The sequence below is a fragment of the Siphateles boraxobius genome, unplaced genomic scaffold (genome assembly GCF_051911475.1).
Source record: "Siphateles boraxobius isolate OS27281-9 unplaced genomic scaffold, OSU_SipBor_1 46, whole genome shotgun sequence".
NCBI lineage: Eukaryota > Metazoa > Chordata > Actinopteri > Cypriniformes > Leuciscidae > Siphateles > Siphateles boraxobius.
In genome coordinates, this window is record NW_027509097.1 from 7711938 (window position 1) to 7725897 (window position 13960).

The window sequence follows — 13960 nt, forward strand, 5'->3', positions numbered from 1 at the left end:
GGCCTTCAGTTGAGTCCTGCCTCATACTTAAAGAGGGTAGCTGTCAAAAAGGTCAAAAATGTATTACATTTATGTGCTGAGATGTAGGTTTGTGGTATAAACGTGTTGCAAGGACACTATGGAAAAACCTCTCACACACATTAGGGATAAGGAATGATGGTTGACTAGCCATCCAACATCCAAGTGTAGTGCTGACAGTGTGGTGTGGTTTAGCTGTTTGCTAATAGTTGCACAGTAAAACCCTATCAGAGAAGATGTCTTTTGTGTGTGTGTGTGTGTGTGTGTGTGTGTGTGTGTGTGTGTGTGTGTGTGTGTGTGTGTGTGTGTGTGTGTGTGTGTGTGTGTGTGTGTGTGTGTGAAAACCTCCCACATTAGGGATGGGTAATGATGGTTGACTAGCCATCCAACATCCAAGTATAGTCCTGACAGTGTGCTGTGGTTTAGCTGTTTGCTTACAGTTGCACAGTAAAACCCTTTCAGAGAAGATGTCTTTTGTGTGTGTGTGTGTGTGTGTGTGTGTGTGTGTGTGTGTGTGTGTGTGTGTGTGTGTGTGTGTGTGTGTGCGTGCGTGCGTGCGTGTATGCGTGTGTGTGTGTGTGTGTGTGTGTGTGTGTGTGTGTGTGTGTGTGTGTGTGTGTGTTTGCGTGCGTGCGTGCGTGCGTGCGTGTATGCGTGTGTGTGTGTGTGTGTGTGCGTGCGTGCGTGTATGCGTGTGTGTGTGTGTGTGTGTGTGTGTGTGTGTGTGTGTGTGTGTGTGTGTGTGTGTGTGTGATTTTTATGTATTTTATTCAAATATTGCATCAAGTCACTTTAAGGATTTTATTAAATTATTGACAAAATCTACATTTTTACCAAGCCCTAACACAAGAAAAAATATAGCCTACCTTATATTTCATGTTTAATATTCAGAGACCATTAGTAGGCCTAGGTTAATTTGTAAGTGTAAGCAAGCACTGGTGCTATAAAAACATTGTAATTGTTTGTTTTTTATTTATTTTATTTTTTACATAATTGGCTTAACCAATTGTATGAGTTTGGGGTGGGACTATCTATTTGACCAACCAGTGGCAGATGAGGAGAAGTGATTGGAAACCTGTTTGAAAATAGTATATAGTGCTGCAGAAATGACATACTTTACCTTTAAGATTGGTCAAATAGACATTCAGGCTACCCTCTTACAATTGAATTTTGTGAATATATAGTTTTACACAAACTATTGGCGAGGGCTAAAACACAAATGCTAAGTTAACTTTTTATTCATGAACTGCACTGTTCCATGGATCCACAAATTTCCCCTTATCTCGTAACTGCCATGAAAGCTGGAACAGGCCATTATTTTATTAGCTGTGTTCTCACATGTTTTGTTTCATAGATAATATTTGCACCCCAATGAAATATTCATGATGAGTCTCTCACTTTACTTTAAATGAGCTCCAGCATAGCTCATGTCAAAAACGTAATTTGCCTCCTTTGATAAATATTAGACCTAGTCTTGTGGTGATTATATCAGACACATTTGCATATCCCTTCACACCAAGCTACATTATCCAAACGGTCAGATAAGGCATGTCACACCAAGCCATGCTGTTTGGATGCCATATATCTTGCTGAGAGTGCGGTGAGCCAAAAAACAGACAGATAGTCCACAGGTGTGGCTGCGCATATGGAGTCAAACTCATCCCACCTTGCAGACAGCCATCTGGCCAGCACAGAAAGATCTACTTCAAACGTTAGCTTATTCAGTTGTCCATCCCTCTGTCCTTCCAATCCCGGTGAAAACCTCTGTCTTTGTTAAAGTCAGAGGATCAACTCTGTTACAGTTGGCTGTTAATAATTCATTTGCAATTAATTCAGCTGTGTTTTAATGGACTTGTCAAACCACGTTAAGGACCTATTTTTGGAAACTAGACCACCAGGTAGTGCGTGTGTACCTACAGAGTGCAGAACAGTCATGACTATGAAATATTTATTAGGACAAAAGATTCATTCATGCTTCTTTTTCCAGTTCAGATCAACCTTACATGTTATTTTATCCCACTGGGGATATTTACTGTGCAGACCACTTGAAGATGCCGATTTTCCTTTTATCTCCCAAGTGAATACTGTTCTTTCTTCTCTTGTATTTCATCTCAGATTGGCAATACAGTGTGTGCAAATTCGTTCAGACAGGATGATCATGAAATATGTGCTTTAGTCTCTAAAGAAGCCGGTTGGATCTGAATTGAGTACTCAAATGAATTCTCTCTTTCAGACAGAAGAGCACTTGTGATGACATGTGAATCTTTTTCTCTTTTTCTTTTTTATAAATCTGCCATTCAGTGTAAAGCAGAGGTTTGTAGAGTGGATATAAAATTAAATTCCCTACAAATCTTGAGTGTGATGAAAAAATGCAAAGAAAAAGACACGTCTGTGTGCATCTATTAGTAAGCTGTTTCCTAATGATGAGAATCAGACTGGGGAATAGAGGTTTCTAGTGCTGTAGTCTGAAGAGGTGTGTGTAAACGGCTATCATGACTCTGGATAGTGATGAAGCTCTATAGCTATATGCATTCACATCAAGAATATTACATTTAGGTCTTTGTCCTTTTTTGTATTTTATGATTTTCTTTCTTGTTAAAGCCTATAGGTGGCACTGAGGATCAGCTGGTTTTCCTGATGTTGTTTGATTGATGCCAGGTACAATTTGTAGGATTTCAGTTTTAGGGAGCAAGAGCATGAGCTTATGTGTCTCAGAAGAATATATTTTGCCTTGTGTGGGATCTTGAATCTTGCTTGATTTTTTTTTTTTTTTTGGTAAAAGGAGGATTTTGAGTGAAACAATTTCATGTAGCTATTACAGATGCCATTTTCATATTTTATTTGCAGATTTTTAAGGTGTCTGAAATTTAAACGGGAGATTGAAGCCCCCCTATCTGGTCTAACAGTGCCTATGATTGATAGCACTGTTTTGAAAAGGAATGAAAGTTATAACAGCACATGTATTTAGTCTGTTTTTCATTCAAAAACAAAATATGTTCCCCTGTAGCTGTAGAGCTCATGTGTTCATGCATCTCGGAACAGCATGAATTACCAAAGACTTGAAATACTGTCCTCAAGTTTCATGGACTACTTTTATGGTGCTTTTTTGGATCTTAAAGCCATACTCCACCGAAAAATTATGTTGTTCCAAAAAGTTGTTCCAAACCTATGTGTATTTCTTTCTCTAATGGAACTCAAAGGAAGATATTTAGAGGATTGGAACCAAACAGCATTGGAGCCAATTGACTTCCACTGTGTGGACAAAAAACACTTGAGACATTTCTTAAAATATCTTCTTTTATGTGCCACAAAATAAAGAATGTCTTCGTTTTGGAATGGCATGAGGTTGAGTAAATGATGATAGAATTTTCATTTTTGTGTGAACTAGGCCTATCTCTTTAACATCATTTCTAACCTTGTACACCGTCATACAAAAAAACATTTTATGATTTCAATCCAGGACTCGTTTATCAGCTCTATTTATGTCCTATGTGTATCATTTTTGTCAAGTCACACTTTTGACTTGATAAACAATTGCATATTTACATAGGCCTACTATAAATAACCTTTCTGGATTTCTGGTTGTCACTGAATACTGTCATGTGAAACATTTGAGAGGACCACGAGGAGATCGTATCCAAATGTGTTCCTTATTAAAACCTGTCTAGTCTGTTAATATTGTTTATAAGATGTTGTCATATGTTAGACTCTTAAAGCAATGTTGCGGTCAGAATCGAGACTCTTTTGATGTTTTCCAATTGCTTCTCAGGGGAGTAGTGCAACAAAGTTAACCCTGCTGCACGTTTCCTTCTCATTTTCTGGCTTCTCTTACTGAAGTCTATCTAAAAATAGCCAGCAGCGCAGCAAAAAAAATCTGAAATGTCACATTTCATAGATGAAAGACGAAAGATTGGATTTATTTATATGCAAGGCAATATTTATATATTTCCACAATGTTGCTATTTTCCACTTTCAGTCCATCTGATGCAGTGTAGATTTGGCAGTTTTCTGCCTTTGGCATGTTAGCTGCTGATGCTAAGACACCTGATGGACGGGCAGCCTCCACCTGAGCCCTGAGGGGACACTTGACCGCACATTTTCTTCCCGGGATCTGGCATGGCTACCAGCTGAACCTGAGGAACCTAAACCATCTGCATTTCAATTTACACCTCAGAGAAAAACCCACATTTTTACTTTTGACTGAACAAGAGATTTTGTGTTGTTACACACATGATCCATTGTATTTCACAAAACAACTCAATAACCCATTTCACCACAATTACAGTTCAGGCAGTTATTCTACAAGTGTAGGGACTTTGAAGCAATTTACATTAGTTAACTCGTAAAGCTGACTAAATTGCTTTGAACCGAAGCCCTTTATTGTGATAAGTACAGTACGACAGTATAACTCGCCTGTGTCATCCACTGTCAGGGTGCATTATAGGTGAATAATCAAAAGTATATTGACATTCAAGAAAAACTCAATGCAATTGTACAACACAGAGTCTGTTGCTCCAATTACATCTCAATGCCACAGACTTACACAATCCATATATTTCTTTACTGTAATGCGACTGGCAATAAATATCTGAGCACAACAAAGATAAACAGAATTTATGAATTTGAGATATTAAGATTGATACGAGGACTGAATATCTTGTCTTAAAATGTAAAGAAAATGAGATTGTATGATTCACATAAAAAAAGTAGATCTTTTTTAAATCCCTTTAAAACAAAGTTTGGAGATTTTTTTTTAAATGCCGATGACATGCTATTCGTCTATTTTAGTAGATTTGTGTTAGAAGGGACCTTCCGTTTCTTGGCGCGTTATTCAGATGCTATTTTATGGGTGAATGCTTGGCCATAATGTAACGTGTGCACAACGCGCCTACACTTTGCTTCTGGCATTTACAGAGACGCAGCAGTTCCCATTTTTGCAAACCATACATAATTACAAGAAAAAATATTACCACATGAGGGAAATCCTTGTGGTGTCCATAAAGATGTGAAAAAATAGGCATAATCTAGCTTACACATTTACCCAAATTATTATATGCCTGTTTAACCCAAGCTAATTTGGATGGGTTTCTCCCATCCCCATACAATGTCACTTCTCTGTCTTTTAGGCCCTGACGAGAAAGTCATTCTCCTCGGCTGTGAACTGCTCCTGGCGTGCGCCTGGCAAATCCGCCATCATAAAAGCAATCCGCCATGGAACAAGCGCGCCTGCTTTTAAAGGGAATGTGAGATGACGCTCTGATTGGTTTATTTCACGTTACGCCCAAATCACACCGATGAGTAATGTAGCTACTTCAGACCAACCCATTTTAGAGTCATTTCAAGAGATCAAGAGATCCACCCACAAAGTTACTTGCGTTTTGCAGTTTGTTACTTGCGTTTCAGATCGTTAAAATAGGGCCATATGTCTCTCTCGTTGGTTGTCACATTGACAAACTAGGGCAAATTTATATTCTCTTTTTGAAATTGACAATCAGCTTAGTTGAGGAGAGGCACGTAAAAAAGTCATTTTTGGGAGAGTATAATTTGTTTTATGTGTCTATGTGTAATGGAAAAAAAGAGCATTCCTCCCCTGAGCCTCACATACTTAATTGCAACTTTATATCTCTTTATATTTATATCTTGCAATTGCAATTTTATTTCTCGGGATTGCAATTTTATTACTCAGATTGTGACTTTACTGTAAATCTTACAGAGTAACTTTGTCACAATGTAACTTTATTTCTTAAACTATCTAACAATTCCTATTTTATTCCTTTTTATTCCTATAGGCATCCAAAAGAACTGCTTCCAAAAGAACTACTGCTGTCATACATTGTCAGAAAACATTATGCATCAGGTACTATTTTTAACTAAAATGTTCTATCTTTTTTTTGTCAAATATGTGTTTAAATCCATTTGCTTGCCTTAAAGACAGTTCATCATGCATTGTAACTGACTTCCAAATTCTAATGTGTCAAATGCAAAAAAAGTTTGCATAGTTCAGCTGGAGCATATCTAAAGAGTCACACTGGTTTCTCCTCCTGTCAGTATGCTTCATCACCTGGCCTGGTCTAAAATAGCACCAAGGTATTTATAGTTTCTTAAAAGCTGCCATGTGCACAAAGTGATTTAGACAATTTAGAGAGTTCGTTTTGAGCAGACGGAAAATGAGAAGAGACAGGAGATCTTTAAAGCTGGGACAAAAAGGGAGGGGGAAAAACACATTCTAGTGGTGAAAAAACACATTTGTGTTACATGACAGCAGGTGATCTTTTTTAAACAGAGTAGTATATTTATAGTTTCATGTTAAAAATATGTCAGCAATCAAAGAAGAGAGGCTGTGTGTAGTTTATAGCACTGTTATAATATATATTATTAGTAGTCTAATTCAACTGAAAAACCAGGTTTCTGCCAAGTAAGGCTCTCATAAATGGGAAAACCAGTATGGTTTTATCCTGGAGTATTGATTACATTAGAGATGAGATATGTGGAATTGTTCTGTCTCCTGATGGGTGGAAAGTTTAATTTGCAGTGTCAGGTGAGCAAAACTATTTTTTAACTAATGCAATTAAACCAAAACAAATCTTAAAATTAACTTTCCGCTTTCATCTTTCACCTAATTTAAAGTTTAAAATGATTCATTTCCATTTAGAGATTATGTTCAGACGTTTTTTTTTATGTGATCTTTCCTTGATACCTACCCAAGCAGCAAGTCCCTTGCAGTTAAATTTCTAAAGATATATATCTTCCGTGTCCAATAGATTGAATCTTTTTAATATACTAACTCTTAAGAAAGAAAGAAAAAAGTTTATTTAACTATTTCTCACTTTCATCTGTTCTTTTCTCCTCAGGGTGAATCGCTTATGTTTTATTCATCATCTATAAGTCTTTTTTAAAGTGTCTGCTAAAGAAATACTGTAAATATCCACATACATGTATCCACACACACACACACACACACACACACACACACACACACACACACACACACACACACACACACACACACACACACACACACACACACACACACACACACACACACACACACACACACACACACACACACACAAACTTTCTGCTTTATAATATTTTCAAAAAACATCATTCTGTATGAGTTATAAGCTGTTTTCCTCATTGGGACCAAAAATCCCCACAAGGTCAAAAATGACTGGTATTACCATCTTTCACCACAACGTAGAGTTTACCAGGACCACACACAGACACACACTCACACACACACACACACACACACACACACACACACACACACACACACACACACACACACACACACACACACACACACACACACACACACACACACACACACACACACACACACACACACACACACACACACACACACACAATAGGGGCCGGTACGTAAAAAGTTTCTTATGCTCACTAAAGCTGCATTTTATTTTAAAACAGTAATATTGTTAAATATTATTGCAGTTTAAAATTACTGTTTTGATGCTTTATATATTTAAAAATTTAATTTACTGTGAAGGCAAAGCATCATTACTCCAGTCTTCAGTGTTACATGATTCTACAGAAACCATTCTAATATGCTGATTTGGTGCCCAAGAAACATTTATTTTTATACTATGGTCTGTCTGAATACTTGATTCTGATTGGCTGTAAGGTGTGCATTACCTGCTACTGAATCGCTACATTATATTTATCAGCAACAAGGGGGTATAGCAGCACTGTTTTTGAAGTAATTAAACTCACAGCTTCATTGTTAGTATAGAGAGAGAAACACTGCACTGACACAGGTAATTAACACACGCATCTCTCTAAAAATTTGGGTAAAGAAAAAAGAAAAAAAGCAGCCATTACTCATTACATGATTCTTCAGAAATCATTCTAATATGCTGATTTGCTGCTCAAGAAACATTTCTTATTATTTTCAATGTTTAAAAACAGCTGTGCTGCTTAATATTTTCGTGGAAACAGTGATACAATTTTTGAGGATTCTTTGATTAATAAAAAGTTCAAAAGAACAGCATGTATTTAAAATAGAAATTTTTGTAACAATGTAATATTTTTACTGTCACTTTTGATAAATTCAATGCATCCTTGCTGAATAAAAGTATTAATTAAATAAATAACAAAAAAATCTTATTGACTTATTGACCTATTCAATGGTAGTGTGTTTATGAATAAACTTATATTTTAACTCTTTCCCTGCCATTGACGGAATTTTCCGGCTATCAGTGTTTTCACCCTTATACGGTAGAGGCGCTATTACACACCTTTTAAAAGAGTACAGAATCTCAAAACACAGGCAAAAAAGAAGCAGAAATGAGGTTGATCTACTCAATCTATGTTTTGATCATCGTTCTGAATCTGATCCAGGCGTAGTCTTTAACAAAAACGTGATTTTCTTAGCTTTTCGCTCAAAAAATGTTGCTTTTTTTATGAAACGCACCCACATTCAAGTGTTGAGGGAAAAAATTCACGAAGCTATAAAGCAATAACCATTTTTTTTTACAGCAGAGGGTCTGTCCTTTCTTTTGATATATTTTATGTTCACAGATATTCCTACAACAAAATATTCTGGGGGCCATCAAATTTATGTGAAAATGATCAAAAATGCTGGCGCTGGCTGGAAACTTAAAAAAAAAAATGCTGGTGGGGAAGTAGTTAATATAAAATCCACATTGTCCCCATGAGAAAAACAAATAAATAATTGCTTGATAAACAAATTAGGATTAGGGGATAGAAAATGTAATTTGCTTAGTATTAAAAGAAATGATATGGTAAAATAAACATTTGTGTGGAGAACGTGGATAGATTTGGCAATGGCTGTCTGACAATAAAACTGCATTCACACAGTAATCCAGATCTGAAGGACAGGCAAGGTTGAAAGATGTGGAGGGACAACTGTAAGTGTCAGAGACAGAGAGAGAGAATCAACAGGAAACTTGCCTGTTGGACCTGCTCATCTCTGAGCGACAGGAAAGCAGGAAAGCTTGAAATGAAAGAGCATTTAGATTGCGGCAGGAGGATAATGCCAAAGACGGTGGGAAAGACAGACAGAACAGGAGTAATAGAGGTAAAGGGAACAAACAGGACAGGGAAGTAAAGAACAGACATGTTGAAAAGGGATTCAGGATGGAGAGAGAGAGAGAGCGAGAGAGAGAGAGAATAAAAGCATGAGAGAATGAGGAGGGGGGAGGCAGGATAAATCTGTACAGCATCATGATTAGGTATCAGAAGCTTGTTCTGTGGTCTGGAGAGCAGAAGGCAGATCACATCAAACAGATGAGACGCTCAGCACATCTGCTCTACAAACAGGACAAACATCATATGTGAATTTGTATTTATTCATGTATTTATTTGGGAATGCTTTCATGCTTTTCTCAGCTAGCACTACAGGAGCTGCAAACTTTTTGGAAACCGGACTAAAACCAAAAGCGGCACCTGCGGATATAAAAAATTCTGAAGATAAGCAACACATTTTGACTAATTAAGAAGCATCTTCATGGACTTCCTTCTCAAAATCAACAGACTACAACTCCAGAGACGGAAAAGGTCACATACACAGCTCCAATCGTTCATTCCAATCTATTTTAATCAGCTGTGCTCTCTTCCTAGCATCCTTCTCATTTCATCATGATTATTCCCCAAGGTTGGAGAACTAGGTTGGTCGCAATGGAGCGGACGGAGGCTATGGATGAGCGGTTTGATTGAGGATGAAGGGTTAGTCCATGCCAAAAACTCTCTTTTTTTTTGGACTGACGCACTTTTAAACGTACTGTTCAGCTTCGAAGTCACATGCTACAGGCATATCACAACTTTAGGCATAGGTAAACAAGATCCACATGAGATTTATTCAAGATTTATAGAGTAAGACACCACCTCTCGCATTCGCACACCAATCCGTGAGCACAGGGAGTCACCGCCACGCGGCTCCCCACCTGCTCTCACACCTTTCCTCAGTCAGAGATCACAACTGCAACTCTCCAGCTGTCTCTCATCGGCGTCACGAGCCGGCGAAGCTGGCAACAGCTGTTTCTACTCTTTTTTTGGACACTTGTCTCTCTATTTCCCGCTAATTCCCTCCATCTCTTTCCTCACTGAGTCACTGACACCATCTTCAGTTTGACCCTCTTTGCCAGGAAGAGCGAGGGAGAGGGAGAAAAATGCCATCACCACAGCAGGGTCTTCAGCTGCCACACAAGTAGACTCACACAAGTGTTGAGAGAAGGAGAGAGAGACAGTGTGAAAGATAGAAAAGGCCAAAAGGAGGTGAGAGGAAGCAAAGGCGAGAAAAGGAAACAAGAGGAGGCGGAGACGCACAGCTGAAGAATGTATAGCTTGGGGTCGGGCTCGAATGCATCCAGACGGCACAGGTAAGGAGATTCCCTTTTATTCAGTCCAATGTTGACAGCTAGTGTACAGCTTCGCTCGACCTTTGTGCATGAAGAGCGGCTTTCCATCTCTGGGTCTTTTGTGCGTAGCAGGGGGAATGCCTGTGGGGATAAATCTGCCATAGTTAACAGGTGGAGCCCCGGTCTTTCTTGTGGCTGCTCGCTCGCGGAGTGCAAAAACAGTCCTCGAAAGAGTAACCGGGAGAGTGAATGAGGTACTGGAGACCTGAATGCTTTCTGACACACATACCTGCACTGGAAATTGGGAATGTTAGAGGCGTGCATATATCAGCTTGCAGTCTGTGTCAGTGACGTTGGACTTATTTACACACAGTTAAAATGGGAGAAAGAGGGAAACTGGGTCATTCATGATATATTGGGTTAAAAAACACCTGTTTTTAATCTTAAACTCTTTACATTTGTAGTACAATTCTAGCAAAGGGGGGTTGAAGGCTTTTTTTAAACTCAGTAATCATGTTTACATATTATAGATATAAATATACAGTAACACTGTTCCATCATTAATGAAGAACTACACAGGAATGAATGAGTAACGCAATAATAACATTATAGTAACTGCTATTAACTTACAAGAAACTCTGAGTAATTAATTAGTAAGTAATAGCGCTCAGTTGAATGAGGTATTTCGCTTTTAGCTAATCAATAAGTACTATTTTTTCATACCTCCCAGATAACTACTAAGAACTACTATAGACAAGTTCATAAATAATGTGAATAATGCATAATTTATAATTAATTCTGAAGTAAATATGATTTTAACCCACTAGTAATGACTCAAGTGTTACTACATCCTTTTAAAGGAATTATTATTTGGATTATTCAGTATTCCAAAGTTAAAAGTGCCCTAGGAATGACTTTAGTCATTGTAAACTTTTGAGGTTTTTGTAAGGTTTTGAATAGCAATGAGTCATGACTCAAGTGTTACTACATCCTTCTAGAGTAAAGTTCCTACAAGATTCTAAAGTAAAGATCATGGTAACCCACTAGTAATGACTCAAGTGTTACCAAATCTATCGGAATGAATTACTATCAATACTTTAAGCCTCAAAAGCTTACAATGACATCAATCATTGTTAGTGGGTTACCATGATCTTTACGTTGGAATTATTTATATATTATGCATTATTCATGTTAATTATGATGCTGTATATAGTAGTTCTTAGTAGTCTTCTGGGAGGTATGAAAAAATAGTAGTTATTGATTAGATAATAGTGAACTACCTCATTCAACTGAGCGCTATTACTATTTCATTAATCAGAGTTTCTTGTTAGTTAATAGCGGTTTCTAGAATGTTAATATTGCGTTACTCATTTGTTCCTGTATAGTTATTCATTAATAACAAATCAGTATTCTAATGTGTTACCAAATATACATATTGGAGACAGGAGATTGGCCAAGGTCAAAGAAGGGAAATTGATTTTCTGGTTGTCTTGATGTTTTTCTTATGATTTATTTTCCTCACAAATGGAATGTGACGTCCTGTAAAGTGTGTGTATGACAGTGACAAAATGAGGCTTACCGTTGACATGTACAGTATGTGCGTATTTATTTATTCATTTATTTCAATTTGTCGTCATGATGCAAAATACATTAGAAGTGATAGAAAGTGAGAGTTAGAGTCAAAGTATGTACATACATAAACATTCTGAGTCATTTATCACTCAAGTATCATCTGTTGGTGTGTGTGGTTTTGTCTCAAGAGAAAAAAATGAGAGCCTACTCGAAAGGTCTGACATGTTATTGTGATTTATTTATTACAGACACTTCGCCCCCTCTTAGCATTCATAAGACTGAACCAGTGATTGTTGCCGAAAAGCACATCCGTTAATGTCCAATCACAACTGTTTGGAGTGTGACTAATACATCACTATTAACATTCGATTTTGTCTGCGCCGTCACAAAGGTTACAAATGCTGGCAATAGCGATACTACCATCTGTATTTCAATGTCAGAATCTGACTCACTGAAAACTGTATGATTATGGCTGAACAGGTGAGATCACAGAGGTTTTGAAAAGTCAGCTGATATGTGATACATGCAGATTTGGGAAACACTAATGTCTGCTCCGACCGTGACATTTTGAGCTCTCTCACCTTGGATCACTGTTAAAAATGTATACAGCATGGGGTGGATTTGTGTGGAATACTAAATAAGCATGTGATCTGTTTTTAAAAGAGTTGCTATATACGCTTCACTGTAAACAAGAAATGGTGTACCTGTGTAGTTTATAATTATAGTTTATAATGAGCTTTATTTGTGACAAATTTGAGGTTTGTGTAGGCAAGATATGTAACTTAGTTGCTTCTTAAATACTTATCTCATAATGTTTGTGTGTGTGCGTCTGCGGTCCATTGGTTTGTCTCTTAGCGGTTGCTCACACAGTGGTTAAAGCAGATGGTAACATCTGGACAGGAGGGATTCTGTCACAACCTTTGTGGACGCAGCTTAAAAGTAAACTTACCATGATCCCACTCTTCTCCTGTGTAATTGAAGACTAATACAATAGCAGGTATCTTGTGCCCCAGATTACAGAAAGCAGGCATAACGAAAGCCACGTTGAGACTAGGAATTAGCTTTGTGTGAGTTAACATCACTCAAGTGGGAATGTGTTTGGGATCGTTGCTAGAAATAGCAGCAATAGTGTAACTCCAAATGTAATTCAGCTTTAAACTTACTAACACTCTTGTTTGTGGTGGCATTTTACCTCGGAGACACATACGTCGACTGAACACACAAGATGTTAATTCGGTGCTAATATAACACACCATCTGGCTGCAATGTATGACAGTCTGTGTATGTTTTATGGCCCTTTGATTGTGATTTTTGATGGTTGCAGATGTCAGTTTAACCACAATTGCGATTAGTTCAGCAAAATGTCTAGTTTGAAGTTTGAGTGACCATTTGAAGTTGTGCCGGATGGGACATAACCCTATATTTTTTGCACTTTACCAGATGAGAGCAGTTTTTTTTCAGTCATTTGAATATTTTCAGATGATTTTTTATTTAGATGTTTTGCGGTGAGGAAACATTACTGTAACTGTTGTTATTTGTGACCCTGGATCACAAAACCAGTCATAAGTAGCACAGGTATATTTGTGCCAATAGCCAGCAATACATTGTATGGGTCAAAATTATCGATTTTTCTTTTATGGCAAAAATCATTAGGATATTAAGTAAAGATCATGTTCCAGGAAGATATTTAGTAAATTCCTACCGTAAATGTATAAAACAAAAAAAATATTTTTGCGAGTGAATGCAGCACAATAGCGAACATAAATGGACAACTTTAAAGGCGATTTTCTCAATGTTTCGATTTTTTTGCACCCTCAGTTTCCAGATTTTCGAATCGTTGTATCTTGGCCAAATATTGTTCTATCATAACAAACCATACATCAATCTAAAGCTTATTTATTCAGCTTCCATGTGATGTATACATCTCAGTTTCAAAAAATTGACCCATGTGACTGGTTTTGTCGTCCAGAGCCACATTTAAAAGTACTTTTTCACATAGTTTTGATGCTTAAAATTTTTTTCCAAAT

The 13960-nt window shown here is 37.4% G+C and overlaps 1 protein-coding gene across 1 annotated transcript in view; it reads left to right on the forward strand.

The window, feature by feature from the left end:
* The first annotated feature begins 10304 nt into the window (after positions 1-10304).
* The window catches only part of grin2cb (glutamate receptor, ionotropic, N-methyl D-aspartate 2Cb), a 60408-nt gene continuing 56752 nt past the window's right edge, over positions 10305-13960 (forward strand). Inside the window, exon 1 of the mRNA XM_077200517.1 lies at positions 10305-10382. The gene's annotated coding sequence lies outside the window, so the exon portion shown is untranslated. The remainder of the gene's footprint in view (positions 10383-13960) is intronic.